General features: G+C 38.4%; 1 long non-coding RNA gene across 2 annotated transcripts in view; it reads left to right on the plus strand.

Annotated features, from left to right (window-relative positions):
- The first annotated feature begins 6,880 nt into the window (after window positions 1–6,880).
- The window catches only part of LOC143268357 (uncharacterized), a 38,413-nt gene continuing 27,813 nt past the window's right edge, over window positions 6,881–17,480 (plus strand). For both annotated transcript variants that reach the window (XR_013044211.1, XR_013044212.1), the window contains exons 1-2: window positions 6,881–7,041; window positions 15,328–15,387. This is a non-coding gene — a long non-coding RNA (uncharacterized LOC143268357). The remainder of the gene's footprint in view (window positions 7,042–15,327; window positions 15,388–17,480) is intronic.

Below are 17,480 nucleotides of genomic sequence, written 5' to 3' on the forward strand. Positions count from 1 at the left end.
TACTATTCTGATAATAATTGCAGGATTTTTTTCTTGCCAGAAGAGATGTGGTAGTCCTCGTCTCTCCACACCCTCATCAGCATTTGTAACCTTTGTCTTTCTGACAGTAGCAATTCTAATTAGAGTAAGATAATAGCTCACAGTGGTTTGGATTTGAATTTTCCCGATGATGGATGATGTGCATTTGTGTACTTATGTCTGCTCATACATTGTCTTTGAGAAATACCTATGTAGACCTGTATGCATTTTGCAGGGATTTTTTTTTCTGCTGGGTTGTTTGAACTTCTTATATAATCTGGATATTAACTCCTTCACAAAAGTTCAATTTGCACTTATGTTCTCCCATTCTACATATGAGTAAAGGACTTCTCTTTAGTGCATTAATCTTGTCCTTTGCTGTGCAGAAGATTTGGGGGTTGATGAGATATCATTTGTCTACTTTTGCTTTTGATTGCCATGGTTTGAAGGTATGGTTAAAAAAAACACTCTTACCAATTCTGATATCTTCAAATGATTCATGTTTTCTGGAAATTTCAAAGTCTCATATCTTTTTTTAGCTGAATCCCTATTAGAGACCTTGCCTTGGAGGAGGTGGGAATGGGGATGGATTGGGGAGGAAGGCTGGGGGGTGGGAGGAGGGAGGACAGGGGAATCCGTGGCTGATATGTAAAATTAAATTAATTATAAAATAAAATAATAATTAAAAAATTTTTCTTCATTTTACATACCAAACACACATGCCCCTCTCATCCCTCATCCCATTCCTCTCAGACTTCCCTTCACTCCTCACCACTCCCCATCTCCTTCTCCAGAAAGGTAGGGGCTCCCATGGGGAGTCAGCAAAGCCTGGTACATTCAGTTGAGGCAAGAAAAAGGCCCTCCCCTTGCATCAAGGCTGAGCAAGGCTTCTCACCATAGGTAATGGGCTCCAGAAAGCCAATTCATGCACCAGGAATAGATCCTGATCCTGCTGCCAGGGACCCCTCAAACAGAGCAAGCTATACAACTGTCTCCTGTATGCAGAGGGCCTAATCCCGTCCCATGCAGGTTCCACAGCTGTCAGTCTAAAGTCCTTGAGTTCCTACAAGCTTGGTTCAGTTGTCTCTGTAGATTTCCTCATCATGATCTTGACACACACACACACACACACACACACACACACACACACACACACTCATATAATCCCTCTTTCCTCTCTTTAATTGGACTCCCAGAACTCGGCCGGGTACTTGGCTGTGGATCTCTGTATCTACTTCCATCAGTTACTGGATTAAGGGTCCATGATGCTAGTTAGAGTATTCACCAATCTGATTACTGGGGTAGGCCAGTTCAGGCACCCTCTCTACTAAGGCCAATAGTGCTAAATATAACACTATTAGCACAGACACTGAGAGCAACAATTAATAAATGGGACCTCCTGAAACTGAAAAGCTTCTGTAAGACAAAGGGCACAGTAAATAAGACAAAATGACAGCCTACAGAGTGGGAAAAGATCTTTCCCACGCCCACATCTGACAGAGGGCTGATCTCCAAAATATATAAAGAACTCAAGAAAATAGACAACAAAATACAAATAATCCAATTAACAAATGGGCTACAGAAGAATTCCAAATGGCCAAAAGACATTTAAAGAATTCTCAACATCCTTAGTCATCAAGGAAATGCAAATCAAAACAACTCTGAGATACCATCCTACACCTGTCAGAAGGGCTAAGATCAAAAACACTGAGGACAGCCTATGTTAGAGAGAATGTGGAGCAAAGGGAACGCTCCTCTACTGCAGGTGGGAATGCAAACTTGCACAGCCATTTTGGAAATCAGTATGGTGATTTCTCAGAAAACTGGGACTCAATCTACCTCAAGACCCAGTGATACCACTCTTGGGCATATTCCCAAGGATTGCTCAACCATACCACAAGGACACTTGCTCAGTTATGTTCATAGCAGTATTATTCATAATAGCCAGAACCTGGAAACAGCCTTGATGCCCCTCAACTGAGGAATGGATAAAGAAAATGGGGTACATATGCACAACAGAGTATTACTTGGCTATAAAAAACAATAATATGAAATTTGCAGGCAAATGAATGGAATTGGAAAATGTCATCCTGAGTGAGGTAACCCAGACTAAGAAAGACAAACATGGTATGTAATCACTCGTAAGTGGATACTAGATATAAAGCAAAGGATAACCAGACTACAACCCACAGTTCCATAGAAGCTAGGAAACAAGGAGGACCCTAAGAGGGGCACTTGGATCACTTTGGGAAGGAGAAATAGATAAGATCTCCAGATTAGTCTCATGCCTTACATTTAGGGATTTGGTGCATTTTAAATTGATTGCTACCAGCAAGAGACAGGAAATGATTATCTTTCTTCTGCCCATAGGGTAGCACCTCTTAGTGTAAAGACAGTTCTTTCACCAATGCTTTCTCTCAAATGTTCAAAATCATTTAATTGGAGATGTGTAGGTTTACTTCTTGGGCCTCATTTCTGTTTCACTGTTCTCTTTGTATTTTGCCAAGCAACTTTTTGTCCTTGCTGTTCAGTTTTTGTTTGAGAAGCTTGTGAGATTTTATTTTATTTTTGTTTGGACATGTATCTTGCTGTGTAGCTCAGGCTGACTTCAAACTCACTGTCCTCATGTCTCTGTTTCTCTGGTTCTGTGATAGCAGATATCATGTTTTCATTACTATACCTCTGTGGTATGCTTTGATGACAAACAGCATAAAATGGCTTCTTTGTTCTCTTTGTTTACAACTCCTTTATTGTTTATTTTCTTTTATTTTTTTTTTTGCACGTAGTCCCATGCTTGCCTTTTCTCTTTCTGTGAAGAATTTCAGGGATATTTTTGACAAATCTTATATTAGATCCATAGATTGCTTTAACATGGACATTTAAAGCATATTGATTTTTCTTCTCTTTCCATTTCTTCATGCTCTCTTCAGTTTCTCTCATCAAGGTTTTATAGTTCTCAAGGAAGGTTAAATTTACTCCTGCAACATTGTTTGTGTCTATTTTGAATAGAATTATGTCCTTACATTTTTTTCAAGTATCAATGCTACTGATTTTTTGTGTTGGCTTTGTACACTGTAACACTGCCAAATTAGATTTTTAGACTTTATAAATTTTGGTGAATATCAGAGAGTTTTCTATATGCAAGAACATATCTGTTGAGAACCATGGCTCTGCCTATAAAATCAGGATGTCCTTTCCACCCCTTGTATCCCTGTTCTGGCTAGGGCTTCCAGCATTATACTGAATAAAAATAGCAAATTTTGTCATTATTGACTTGTTTTAGCTATTAAAGAGATTTAGAAATTTAACCGCCCTCCTCATTTGTGTAATGTCAGATTTGGGCTTGCCATATGACCTTTAGAATGCTAAGGTATGTTCTTTCTGTACATAATTTGTTCAGTTTTATCATGAAAAGATGCTGGCTCTCACCAAGTGGCTTTTCTGCACCTGTTGCAATAGCATATGGCTTTTCTGCTTCTTCTGTTGATGTAGATAGTGCTCATTAACTTTATCTTAGGGTGAATTCTACTTGATCATGCTAAATAATGCTTCTCATGTGGTGTTGGATTTCGGCTTGCTAATATTTTGTTGATGGTTTTGTAATGATGTTTCTTGTCTGAGCTTAGTGTACTCCTTAGTTCAAGCAAAGGTTTGTGGTATTTTTGTTTGCTGACATCTCTGTAAATTTTCTCTGTTAGAATACTGAATCATTTCTCTGTCTTTTTCTGAAGCTTGTTGAGTTTCCTTTAGAAAGGTATTTTGAACTCTCTGTCTGAGAGTTTGCACATATTCCTTGCTATATGGTCAGTTTATGGCACCATACTCTTTATCTGTTAGGTGAAGTCATGCCTCCCTGATAGTTCTTGATGCTCTTGGCCAGCAAACATCTTCACAACAAAGGATTCAACACATGCAAGCATATATATATATATATATATATATATATATATATATAGAGAGAGAGAGAGAGAGAGAGAGAGAGAGATGCACATGCAAGTATATATATATATATATATATATATATATATATATATATATAGAGAGAGAGAGAGAGAGAGAGAGAGAGAGAGAGAGAGAGAGAAAGAGAGAGTTTAATTATGACTTTGGATATACTTATCACTTTAGAAATTATAAGCAGGCCACTTATTTTCTCTGAACCTGGGAACACTTCCTTAATTTCATCATGAGATGGCACAGTAAATACATGCATGTCCAAGTCCATCCTTAGTGTGCTATCATTGTGTTGGCACTAGAGGGAGATCAAATCCAAGGCTATAGCAAACCAAAGTTGTTTTAGTCAAGCTTAACTATGGAAAGTGTCTAAAAGAAGTGGTCCTTCCTTATAAGCTTCCACCTTGGGTCAGGCTAGATTCAAATACCACATCCTCTGATCCATTCTATGGTAACATGCCCAAAAATTCTGTCTGGACCTGGGCCTCACTTTAGAAAGATTGGCCCCTGGCCTCCAAGCAGCAGCTCTTTTCCTCTATTTTCTTTCCTCCTGTACATTAATGGTTACTCTTTCCATAATGTGCTATCTGGGACAGGGAAGAGTGAGGTCAAAGAACTGGGCCATACCTGGAACCTCTAGTATGTTGAAATGAACACATCACAGGACTAGTACCACAGAAACAATATTGATATCACTTTTGCCTGCCTGCATCTAGCTCTATGCTCATGGCCAAAGATAAGTACCATCAGGCGCAGGTGATGAAGGAAATAATAGGTGACTGACTGGAGCTGTATATCTCTGCCTACCATTGAGCCATGTCTAATAGCACTGGGCACTGGCCTGGGGTCAGGAGACTGGTATGATCCATTCACTAGCCAGGCATTGAGTTCCATGGCAGAGCACTCTGCTTCCTTCCTACCTTACCTCTGGTAGAAGGAATCCTTTTCTTTGTAGTTCTGTGGAGTGGGAAGTGGAATGGGGGCTAGTAGAGGCTGATTGTTCATGAGTCTCATATCCTTAAGGACCTATGAAATCTCAGGAATATTTGGCAAAACTTTACAGGCTGTAGTGATGTAGGCCAAACATGTCTGTACAATAAGAGGACAGGTCTTACTACACTAGGTCCATCTAGGGCCTGTGTCTGTGACTGCTTCCCTGGAGATGAGTCCTTTTGGCTCTATCTAATGCAAGATCTTCCCACAGTAGGCACAGCACTAAACAAAGCTCTATTCTTTTATGCTTCCTGCTTTATAGTCAGTAGACTCTTATTCTATACTATGTTGTAAGGTTAGAAGAAATGTCATAGAGTCTTCCCTTTTATTCTTAACTATGGAGTTCATGTGTACTAGCCTAAACTAAATTCAAGCTAAATAAACCAATCTTTCTTCTGCCCTGTTAAAATTTTCTGCTCCTCCACTCTCTATTCTCATTTTTTTCACTCACTTCTGTTTCATTCTTCTGGAAGCCTTTTAATCAGCCTGTTTTTTTACTACTCCACAAAACTGGAATGTTGTTGTTTTAAACAAAGGAAATGAGCTCCCATATCCTTTCTGCATGCAAGACCCTCCGATATCGTCTGACTTGACTGCTCTGGATAAGGTCTTCATTCATGTGTTTCTCTGTTCCCACTTTCATTCCCTCTTACCTACCATGCTTTTTAACTATTACTCTGCTTCAGACGCATTGACATCTGCTGTATCTACACAGTTGCACATGCTCCCCAAAGTCTTTCTACTTGCTGTACATGCTGTCAGAAGCATCCCCTACACCTCTGTGATATTTTCTTTTCACTTTACATGGGTTTTGGTTCAAATGACAAGTCATCACAAGCAAGTTTCTCAGAAGACTTTATCCTAAATAGATAATACTCTATTTTTGCCTGATTGCATTTCCAGGCTCTGTGTTTATTCTTAGTATTATTACTTCCCCATATCATGTATTTATTAGCTCCATGTATAACATGGATTATATCTACATTAGAATATAAAAAATGGTCCCCTTTTATTCAGTTGTATCCCAAACACTTAGAAAAGTACCCAGTGTGTGCACAACTATACAAGATTGATTCAATAAATGAAAACAGATGGAATAATTTGGACTAACAATGATCTGGATAGCAAACTTGCTTATTTATAGTATTAGCCAAATTTTGTTTTACTATGTAGGATAAAGCAATAAAAAACTGTACTAATTAGCTATCCACTTCAACTAAATCTAAAAAATAAGTTTCAGGTTGAGCTGGATTGGAAAATTAGAACAGTGAGGACAAGGCCTACTTTAGGCGGAGGTTTACATGTCAGAAGGACTGTAGTATATCGGCACTTCTGAAGGGTTTGGCTGCTGTGGTGCCCACCTGATGCAGACACTACCTTGGTCCAGCTTGAACCCTCAAAGTATACCCCGCAAATAAACCACAGATCCGGAGACTGAGAGCAGACAAAAGCAAGCACATCACACCCATCACCAGTCATTTACTGAATGTGATCTCCCCAAAGCATGAAAGATGACTTTATCTTGTGTGCCAGGGTAAGAAAATAAGATGATGGGTTACTGGCACAATTTTTATTTTCCCTTCCTGTCTATAGAACCCAAATTAAGAGATAATTATTTGAAGGCTAAAGCACTTTAGTTTTCTACAGTTTTGCCATTGTAGATCCATCTTGTGTTACAGCTCCCATGGCTTTGAATGTTGCAACCCACAGCCCCCAGTAGCAACTAAGGTTATAGCTCATGAGCCTTGGGTCCCAGGACCCACAGGCCTTGGGGTTTACCAGCTCTCTAGAACTATTCCAGTGACCAGGGCCTGTAGTTCCTCAACTTGATGTCTTCACAGCCTTCTACCTTTCCTGTATTTCCACCATCCTTCATCATTCTCACCACTGCTCCTTGCTTTCTTTCTCTCTAGCCCAGTCACTCTCTGGAGCTCCTCAGCCATCTTCTCGCTGCCTACACCGTTGCTGCTGCCATCTGCTGTCACTGCCTCTATTTCCTATTTGTGTTGCCAGTTCAGACTGCTCTACCAACAATTTTAAAAAAAAGTCGAAGATTCATGGGAAAAGACAAAGTAGCAGGTGATTTTTATGGCCTAATGCTGCAACACAGGACAGATGGGTTGTACTGCCATGGCAAAGATGTGGAATTGGAATTTGCACCAATCATAACACAGCTTCCGTTCTATGACTCTTGGGCCTCACATAAAGAACTGTGACAGGTGCCATAAGACACCAATCACTAGCTGGGCCTCCATAGAGAGGGATTCTACCCCTGACCTGAATGAAAGCATCTAGGGGGTGAGCATCGTCATCTCAGTTTCACCATAGCTTATCTTAGAGTGACTTCTTCTAATTATTTGATGTGGCTATAGCTGAGCCAGCACCTCTAGAGCTTGAGCTATGGTTTTGGCTGTTCTAGTCCTTATAACTGAAGTTAGGTGTGCCTCAAAGTGGTAATGGCAAATTCAATTATTTTTTAATTTTTAAATCTTATGTTACTACTGCGATTGGAATATGTGAGACACAGAAAGAGTCCACACATGAAGATCAAAGGATAACATTCACAAGTGAGGTCTTGCCTTCCACTGTGGGTTTGGGGGATTAAACTCCAATCATCAACCTTGTGTAGCAAGTGCTTATCCCCACTGATCAACCTCACTGGTCAGGTAATAGTAAATTTAAAATGATCCCTTGCCTTGGAGGTAGTCTCTTGTTGCCAAAGAGATGATGCTTGGCTGATGGTTTCTCACTTGAGGCTGTTTGGTTTGGGAGGGATCTGACAACTGATACCCAACCTATTGAGTAACTTGTTTCCAAACAGTTAAAGTTCTTCAAAGAAAATTAAACTAAGCATATGCATATCAAAGAACTAGTATGAAACCAGCATTCTTAAAACAGTACTTAACAGATTTGGGGTCTTAGATGCTTGACTGTGTTTATCTTCTGCCTAGTATCCCTAGGAAGAGTAAAGTCCCACTGTTTACTTTCATCATGCTTAAGTAATAAATATCTAAGCTCTCTTACTATGAAGAACAAATAAGTGGCATTCAGCAAAGATGTTGGGGAAGGAAGGAGGATGAAGGCATGTCTAATGATTGAAGAAATTCTGTCATCTAAATACATTTTAAGTGTACTTGAATAATTTAAGTCCAATTGTAATGATGCATATAATTCATTGCAGAGTGTTAAAAATTGTGTCAATGCTAGAACTTCAAACACAGCAATATTTACATTTCGGGTGCCTCCTGTGTCCTATAAATATGACACTCACCTAGGATAAGAAAAGGGAATATACATCCATATCAACATAAGCTCCCACTTATAATAAGAAATAAACTCCCAGGATTATAAGTTTTTCTCTGAAAACTAGCAGATCAATACAAGTTAATCCAAGAAGCTTTTTCTGAGTCTTAATGGCTTCAATAAACAGAGAACATTTCTCTTAATATATCCACAAAACCCTCTAATAACCTACATAATACTTTGACTCAATAGAGTTAGCATGTGTTCTTGAGAGAGTCAAAGAAGTGTCTAACCTTTGTGGAGTGAGATGGGGAGAAATCTCTGAGAGATCCCCAGAGAAACTCTCAACAGAGGGAAAAATAGAAGAGGGGTGGGTGTTAGAAATATTTCTGAAACCTGGGGGGAAACAGGTCAGTTTCATAAACATCAATAACCTGGCAAAACTAAAGATTTCGTTTCTTTCCACTGAGTTCCAGCACTGTTAGTTTTAGAATGAAAATTCTTGAGCTATGTGCAGAAAAGTCCTACAGATATTAAAATACAAACTATGAAATTTCAGAATACTTTGTAGTTTCCCCAGCCAAATTTCCTACCTGTAAATTCAAAGCTGGCTTTCCTGGTACAAGGAAAAACTCTCTCTCAGTTCTTGGGAAGGATTTTTTGTCTATAGTATTCACTTTAAAGTAAATGTCATTGCACCGAACTGTGTATTCTTTGTAGCATTCCAGTCTTACAGCTGAAGTTCGAAGAAAAACATGGAAGCTTCGATTTTTCCATATTTTCTGGAAGTTTTCATCTCAATTCAGTAAAACCCAATTTATATTTCCTCACGAAACTTCATAAATGTGTGTGTGTGATGTGTGTGTGTGTGTGTGTGTGTGTGTGTGTGTGTGTGTGTGTGTGTGTGTATCCTAAGGACTGAACCCAAGCTCTCTAATATGCTATCCCAGCAGTATGAATTATGCCACTGCCCCAAAGATTATTTTTAAAAGAGTAAACAAATACAATAAACATGGGAGAGATAGCAGCAAAGATGTGATACTACCAGGTAATTTCATACTAGAAGAAAATCCTGGACCCTGAGGATATTTCCCCTAAAAAAAGAAGGAAACATATCTTTTAGCACAATATAGGTAGCTATAGCAGCAGTGATTTACAAAGCAGAAAGAAGACACATTTTAAAATTAGCCCCCTGGGGTCAGGTGAAAGTGTAGGAAACTGAGGATAAGGGCTATTTCTCTTAAAAGTCTCCCAGTATTGTTTATTTTGTTTAAGTTTGTTGCTCTATGAAAGTAAAAGTGAATATAAGTTTACATTAAAATGGGAATTTATTGAAAGAATAATAGCACTTTTATGAAATATGAACGAAAGTGGCGGCAGAACTCTGTGGGAAGGTTAATGTGATAGGCATTTGTACTGTGAGCTAACTGTCTTCTAGTTCTCCTCAGGTCTCCTATGTACTTTATTACCCCATTGTGGGTAGGTGGGGCAACATTACTTCTGTCTGATTTGTGAATGGGAATGAGAAATGCCCTGACTGAGCACTTAATGATAGGCGAGTGGCTTGTTAGAGCATGTGTACTTACTTTCATCACTATGAGCAACAACAGTGAAGAAGGGTCTTGTCTATATACCTAGGACTATGACCAGCAAAGCCCTACCCTGACCCATAATGGACAGGGGTATGCACAGGCAATATGCCAGTATTATTTAAACAATTGGGGATTGAACCAGGGCATTCTTTGACACTGCCAAATAATGTCAACCATCTTAATAGGATCAGAAACACACTTGAGCCTAAAGGAGAGTCCAAATCTAAGATCATCAGTTTCCATCTCTGTTTTTCTACGAATGTGACTGTCTTCCCCTATCCTTTTATTTAGCAGCAATGCAGTTTCTGGCAGCTCCAGGACTCCCACATCCCACAGACTCCATGTACCAAAAGACATTTTCATCCAGGTTTTGAGGTCAGATTCATTCATGAATAAATGTGTGAGTCACTGAGAGGAGTCATGAGTCAGAGTCAGGAAATGACAAATCAGAGGCTCTATAACTCATGTGACCCATTAGCTAGCTGAAGTGCTTTCACTGTACCTGGAGAGAAATCTTCAGAAGGCCAGCAGCTTTTCAGGGTTTGCTGTCTGATAGCTCTTTTTTTTTTAAATCACTATGCATTGTACAATAGTGATCAGCAGCAGAAAGCAGGAGGGAACTGCCTCAGTAGGTGTTCTGCTCTCCTGCAGGTCTTGCCCATCAAGATCTTTAGCTCTACAGATATTACAGGTTTGGAAAGTCAACATTTCCTTAGCTGTAGTTGGCACTGCAGCTTCCTAGCAGGCCTAGATATTAGATTTCCTCAGCCCTTGACAACAGTCAGTGTTAAGTGCTGATGGAACAGTGGTGCCTGAGTTCCTTGGCCCCACAGACTTGCCAGCTCTCTGTAACTCTTGCAGTGTCCAAGGCCAAGAGTTTCTCTTTTCTTCTTCCAGTCATCTATCCCCCTTCAGCCCAAGTTCACCCTCTGCTGCTGTCTTTCTACCTACACTACCTTTCTTCCTGCTCAGCTATTGCTTTTTCTTCAGCTGTTGCAAGGCCAATGGCTTTTTGGCTTACCAGCTGCTGGAGTGTTGAGGCCAATGCTGCATGCCTTGTTGCCTGACATCATGGACATCCTGCCATCTCTGATGCTTCTTTATTCATATTACCAGCTCAGCTGGCACTAAAGAAAGTAGGAAAGAAAAAAGCAAAACCTGAAACACTTGATAGAAGCCTTTTACTGACCAGAATATTAAAACATCAGAAAAGTATCAGAGAAAATTGCAATCCTACCAACTCACTAACAAGAGTCTGAACAGCCTACTTACATAGCCAGAGAAGGTATGTTTAGACCAACTACAGCATACATTCAAGTGACAATTTGTGTTTTCAGCAATTATCACAGTCCTTCTATTAGGCTACTTTGTCCTAGGTAGAAATGTCTGTGGAGGCATCTAGAGTTCATCAAGGCTTGTGACAGCAAAAAATCTGGTACAAACTGTCTCAATCAGCCCTGGCTGAGGTTATACCTTCAGGAGATGGGCAACCAATTAATCAGTCATCACTGTGTAGTCTCCCAAGGTGGCCCCGTTCATGGTACTGAACTGGCTGATTGGCAGTCCTTTGTCCAAAGTATGCAGAGCAGCAAGAGAGCATCCAACTGTTTCTATTTAGGGATCATTACCCCATCCCCCAGTATTTACAGGAAGAAGAACCTCAGGAGTGGTTACAGTAAGAACTTAAAGAGCTTGCTGTTGACAGTGGTAGTGATATTAATAGATTTCAACAGTGCATTAACAATGTTTAACACCTGCCCAGTGTCCTAGGAAGCAGTAGGTTCCCCTCATGAGTCTGAGCTCCTTGAAAAATTACAACCACATTTTACACATATTTGTTGAGTAGAGTAGTGTTTAGCACCTTAGAATCCTTGATTTTAAACAACACTGGCTGCTGATCTTAATTTGTCTGAATGCAACTAGAACCTGTTCCATCAGTCTGCTTGCAATCTTCACAATGACATTCACGTGCACCCAGAGTTGAGCCTCACTGCAGCAAGTGCTCACATATTCAATGAAGGGATGTTCTACCAAGAATGTATACAGTTTTATTAAATGTCTCATTCATATAGAGCTCCCAGCTTTAATGAAAGCATGCAACTTTGGTGGCAGTAGCCATGTAAGAACATATGTTACTCTCTTGTACCTTGACAGAAGCTTCAGGTTGATCAAGGTTCAGCACAGTTGATCATTAATTTTCTCTCATGACCACTGTCTCAAAAGTAAAAAAAGAAAAAGAAAAAAGTGGCTTGTCTTACAAAATTGAGGAGGGATACTAAAGGCATATTTTTTTTTCATGTTTCTACTCAGAAGTTTTTAGGTGTATAGCTTACTGATCATATATTACAATGAAAGCATGCTGGACAGTGAATATCCACTTTGTTTATGGAGCAGGTCATATTTGTCTTTGCTTGTAGACTTCTGAAACATGTGTGTAGTTGAGAGAAGAAAAATAATAAACCAGTTGTTTCCAAAATGGAATAGCGACACACTAGCTTTGCATTTCTTTTAAATATGTGTTAGAATCTATGTAGTTTCTTGGGTAGTAATTAAAGCATACAGTATATGGTGACTATTTGCAGCATCCCTGTGTGTTGCCCAGTAAATATTTGTCAATGGGCTATTTATAACATAACTGGTAAATAAAATGGACTTGGGATGTTATAAATGTTTTATTGGCTTGCTAGTCCCGTTCTTTATTTCATTTTTGTCATTCATGATCTTGAAGCAAATAACTCATTCCACAGTGTCAACAAGACTTCAAGGGATTTAAAATTGGAAATAAAATCCAAGAGCCTCCTCACCACTTCTAAATCCTGTGTCACACATTTTAGCAGTAATATACCTAACAGAAAAGTAAGGTTACTTCAAAATGAATATTTGATTGAATCTGGATGCTAACTTACATAGTGAATTCTGAATCTATAAGATTAAATGCACTTTTTAAAAAACACCTCAACTTAGTGGATTTCCATTTTCTATTTTGAAACATGCATCAAGTTCTAAGCATCACTGAGACAATAGATGATCACTCCTTTCAGCTTTCAGGGTTAAACAATAAAGAATTGGAATTACTGCCTTAAATTTCACCAGTTCAATGTATTTGAGAAGTATACTAGTTGGAGAAAAACTGAAACTGAAAGGAAAGCCAATTATCAGTTGGCACAATTTAAATTAAACAAACAGCTGGCCAGTTTTGTTTACCTTTGCAACAGCATCTGCTACAAGGATAGCCACTGGTCCTGTTTGATTGGCTGAAAACAGTCATTGTCAGACTAACTCAGTAGGGCCCAAAGTAGGTGTGAAGGACCCTATCACAGTTACTTTCATCATAATGCTCATTCCTCCCCAGGATCACAGTTTTCTGGAGTGCTGATGAGGAGCTAAGAGCTGCATCCACTCAAGAACTAATGAAAAAGCACTCTGATGCTGCTCTTGTTTGTGTGCATTTTTGTTTATTTAAGAAATAGTAGCCGGGCAGTGGTGGTGCACGCCTTTAATCCCAGCACTTGGGAGGCAGAGGCAGGCGGATCTTTGTGAGTTCAAGGCCAACCTGGTCTACAAAGCGAGTTCCAGGAAAGACACAAAACTACACAGAGAAACCCTGTCTCCAAAAAGCAAAAAAAAAAAAAAAGAAAAGAAAAAAAAAGAAATAGTTATATCTCACAAGAAGTATATTGTTTCTATAATAAACAATAGATGATGAATAATATGTAAGATGTTTATATTTTTAATGAAATAGCTTTCTAACTTACTGATTTTAATCTATAATAGGAAAACATTAAGAGACATCTCACACAAACGAATACTCAATAGGATCCTCAAAAATATTTTAGTAGTAAAAGAGAATTTTGAGAATAAAACGTAAAGCCTTCTTTCTCAAAGGAGCAGAAATAATTAACCTATACAAATTACTTTGTATGTACGCATACCTTTTTTTTTTTTTTTTACAAATTTCATTTTTCACTCTGAGCTGGTGGCCCCTGGCTTTCAGCATGCCAGTCCAATATCACATAAGCTTGACACCCTTCATTCCACACATTTATTTTATTTATTGAGTGGAGGACAAATTGCTGGAATGGGTTCTTATCTTCTACCATGTAAGACCTGGAGACTGAACTGAGGTGGCCAGGCTTGGCTGGAAGCGCCTTTACCCACTGATTCATCTCACTGGCCCAACACATATATTTGTTAAACATGAACCATGTGTAAACTCCCTAAAGACAAGAACATCTTTTTTTAACCAAGGAATCTGATACTACCAAAGTCTGAGGTATATCTCTTTCAGATGTCTTAAAGATAAAAACCCTAGATATAAAGTAATTTAGTATGAATAAAATCTCTTCTAGGCAGTAGCCAGAGTTAATCTGAGTAGACAGGCTTTCAGATTCTAACTTCCACCTTAAATTTATGAGGATTAATTTAAATAATGTCTACAAGAGAACCTGCCAATCACACATACTTCCAAGATAATTATGTCACACCAAATTTGTCCTCAAATATGAGACTCTTTGCTGATGATTGACTTCCTGACTTCACCAAAACTATTATCTACAATTTCCCTTCTCTTACACTTTATACAGTAGGAAAACTTACTACAGAGCACTAAGGCTAACAAGAGACCCCATATATTCTCTCTAATTCAAGAACATCATTCAAAACCTTCTCATCAGTCAGCAGTCCTTGTTGTCCAGAATTTTCTGTCAGCATGTAAGTACGCTGAGATTTCTCCCATGTGGAATTTTCTTTGCTCATCATTCAATTTCACTGCCCAGCTGTACATGACTCCATCTTCATGTCTGTTGTATAATATAACATATTATATTATATATTGAAGGAAGTTATATTGTACGAGATATGTGACTTACTGCATCTAATTCCCATCTTTCAACATCACTCCAGGGAGGATTTCCCCCTATGTTTGTCAATGTCATCGATGACCTTTGAACAACCGACTTGTTAATTCCCAGATTGTCACTGATCCTCAGATGCTTTTTGCACAGGTCACCCTTTATTTCTACCCCAAAGATATTCAACATTTGACTTTTGAAGCAGCTTTTGGGGATTTTCTTCCGTATCATTGTTCCTTTGTCAATCTGTCTTCATTTTTTGAACTTTCTAAAAGCAGAGTGCTTCAGATTTCAATCCTTGGACCACTTTCTTCTCCCATATTACAATCAGTTACTTATTTGGTCTGTGATTTTTTTTCCTAAAATTTTTATTAGCGCATATTTATTGTGTAAAATAATGTTTTCTTAGTAATAGTCAATTCTGACTGAGGTCCATTAAAATATTTTCATTCAGCTATAGAAGGTAAGTTTGAGCCTACCAACCCATGCTCTTCCAAAACAGACCTTCTGCTTTCACATATATGCACACAAAGCTTTCCCATGACATTTGTTTTTCTGGCTCTGGTTTATTTCACTTAACTTGATGATGCATTTTCATGCAAACTATATATCATTCATTTTATGGCTGAATAAATCCTATTGTCTAATAAACAGCATTTTAACTTATTATCATTTCATAGACACCAAGGCTGATTCTACATTGTACCTTTTGTGGATAACACAGCAACAAACATAGGGATGTAAGTATCTGTATAATATGCTGACTTAGATTCATTCAGATTGATTTTCTGTAATGGAGACTTGGATAAGATAGTTCTAGTTTGACGTTTTGAAAAATCACTTTTCTCTAATGGCTATACTAAGGATGCATAAGCATTCTTAGGCTCCTGCATCCTCACAAGGATTTGTTTGTTTAACTGTTGTTATTGTTTTAAATGGCCATTCAAAGGTAAGATGTTGCCTCAGTATACTTTTGATGTGTATTTCATGATGGGTAAGTATGATGAACACTCTTCCATATATTTATTGACTACATTATTACTTTGTCTTTGAAAACTGATGAATTCTTTGTCTCATCTACTTACTGTATGGTGGGGCAAGTAATGGTATTTAAATTTTCAGTGGCTTAGCTGGAAAGTGATGGCACACACCTTTAATCTTAGCAGTAGGCAGGCAGAGACAGGTAGATCTCTGAGTGCAAGGACAACCTGGTCCATAGAGTGAGTTCCAGGAGGGCCAGGGCTATGCAGAGAAACCCTGTGTTGTAGAATATTAGTTTAAAGTGTGTTACATTTGTTTATGCTGTGGAATATTTGTTTAATCATGCAAAGATGTGTTGCCTTCTTTTATGTTGTATTTGTTTAACTCCGTGAAGCTGTGTTACATTGCCTGCCTAAAACACCTGATTGATCTTAATAAAGTGAACAGCTAATTTCTAGGCAGGAGAGGGATAGGTGAGGCTATCAGGCAGAAACAATAAATAAAAAAGAGAAGAAGAGAAGAGGGGGGAGCAAGAAAATGAGAAGGAAAGGAGGATGCCAGGGGCCAGCCACCCAGCCACACACACCACTAGTCACAGAGTAAAAAGGGAAGAAAGACACATAGAATAAAGAAAGGTAAAAAGCACAGAGGCAAAATGTAGAAGAAGAGAAATGGGTTAATTTAAGAAAAGCTATCTAGAAACAAGCCAAGCTAAGTAAGTGAGTATACTTATTCATAAGTAAGAGTAAGTTTTTGTGCATTTACTTGGGAGCTGGGTGGCAGGCCCCCAAAGAGTAAGAATTTAAAAAAAAACAACAATACAACCCTGTCTAGAAAAAAAAAGAATAGTTGCTTATATTAAAATATTAAGCCTTCAGGAGATGTATAGCTGACAAAATGTGTTGTATAAGCTATCTCTCCACTACATTAATTCATTAAATGTCATCTGTCATTTCTTTCCATTATTTCTTGAATCATTAGTTCTTTTCAGAAAGTCATTGCCTGTACCCACATCTTTACTTATTGTCCCTATGTTTCCTCTAGTGGTTTCAGATTTTTAAGTATTATGTTAAAGTTTTGATCCATTTGGTGCTTATTTTTGTATAGAACTATTTTATCCAAGTCTCCATTCCAGAAAATAAATCCAGATAAAACCAAGTCCATATATTACCCAGATACTTACATGCTGTTTCTGAAAACATCTCATTCCTTTGGAACCTTTTGTCAGACCTTGCAATCAAGTTGATAGTGTGTCTTGAGACTATTTAAAACTATGTACTCAGTCTGTTGCCCTGGTGTGTATTCGGGCTGTTTAACATGCCTTTAAGTAAATAGTGTAACCAACCTTACTATTCCTTGGACTTACTATGTAATCAGCTTTTACAAGACAAACTAAAATACATAGCTTTGATCTTAAATTATGTAGCCTTCCATGTCTTTGACTCAGAAGAGTGGTGGGGGTAATCATTTGCTGAAAGCAGCCAATGGGTTGAAGGCGAACTTAATGAATGCAAGTGTTGGAGGAAGCATTCAGATATAGGTTAATGATATCTGTTTGTGGGTTTGGCTGCTATTTGGGGATAGTAGGGTGCAGTAAGGTAAATCCTTCCCTTTAATACTCTAGTTTAAATAAATGATTAAGTGATCTTCTGTGTCCAATGCATATAGAGAAAATCCCTTTGTTAGAGAATAGCAGCAGGGACAGATGGAAGGAACTGGGAGTGAAGAGAATTCAAATCTGGGCTTAGTTCTGGTCTAAAGTATTCCAAAAGGAAGAATCATTTTTATTCTTTAATACAGCACTGATGCAATTTTGTGCTTCCCATATGAATTTTAAGACTATTTTCTTAGT

This window comes from Peromyscus maniculatus, chromosome 13 (genome assembly GCF_049852395.1).
Source record: "Peromyscus maniculatus bairdii isolate BWxNUB_F1_BW_parent chromosome 13, HU_Pman_BW_mat_3.1, whole genome shotgun sequence".
NCBI classification, from domain to species: domain Eukaryota; kingdom Metazoa; phylum Chordata; class Mammalia; order Rodentia; family Cricetidae; genus Peromyscus; species Peromyscus maniculatus.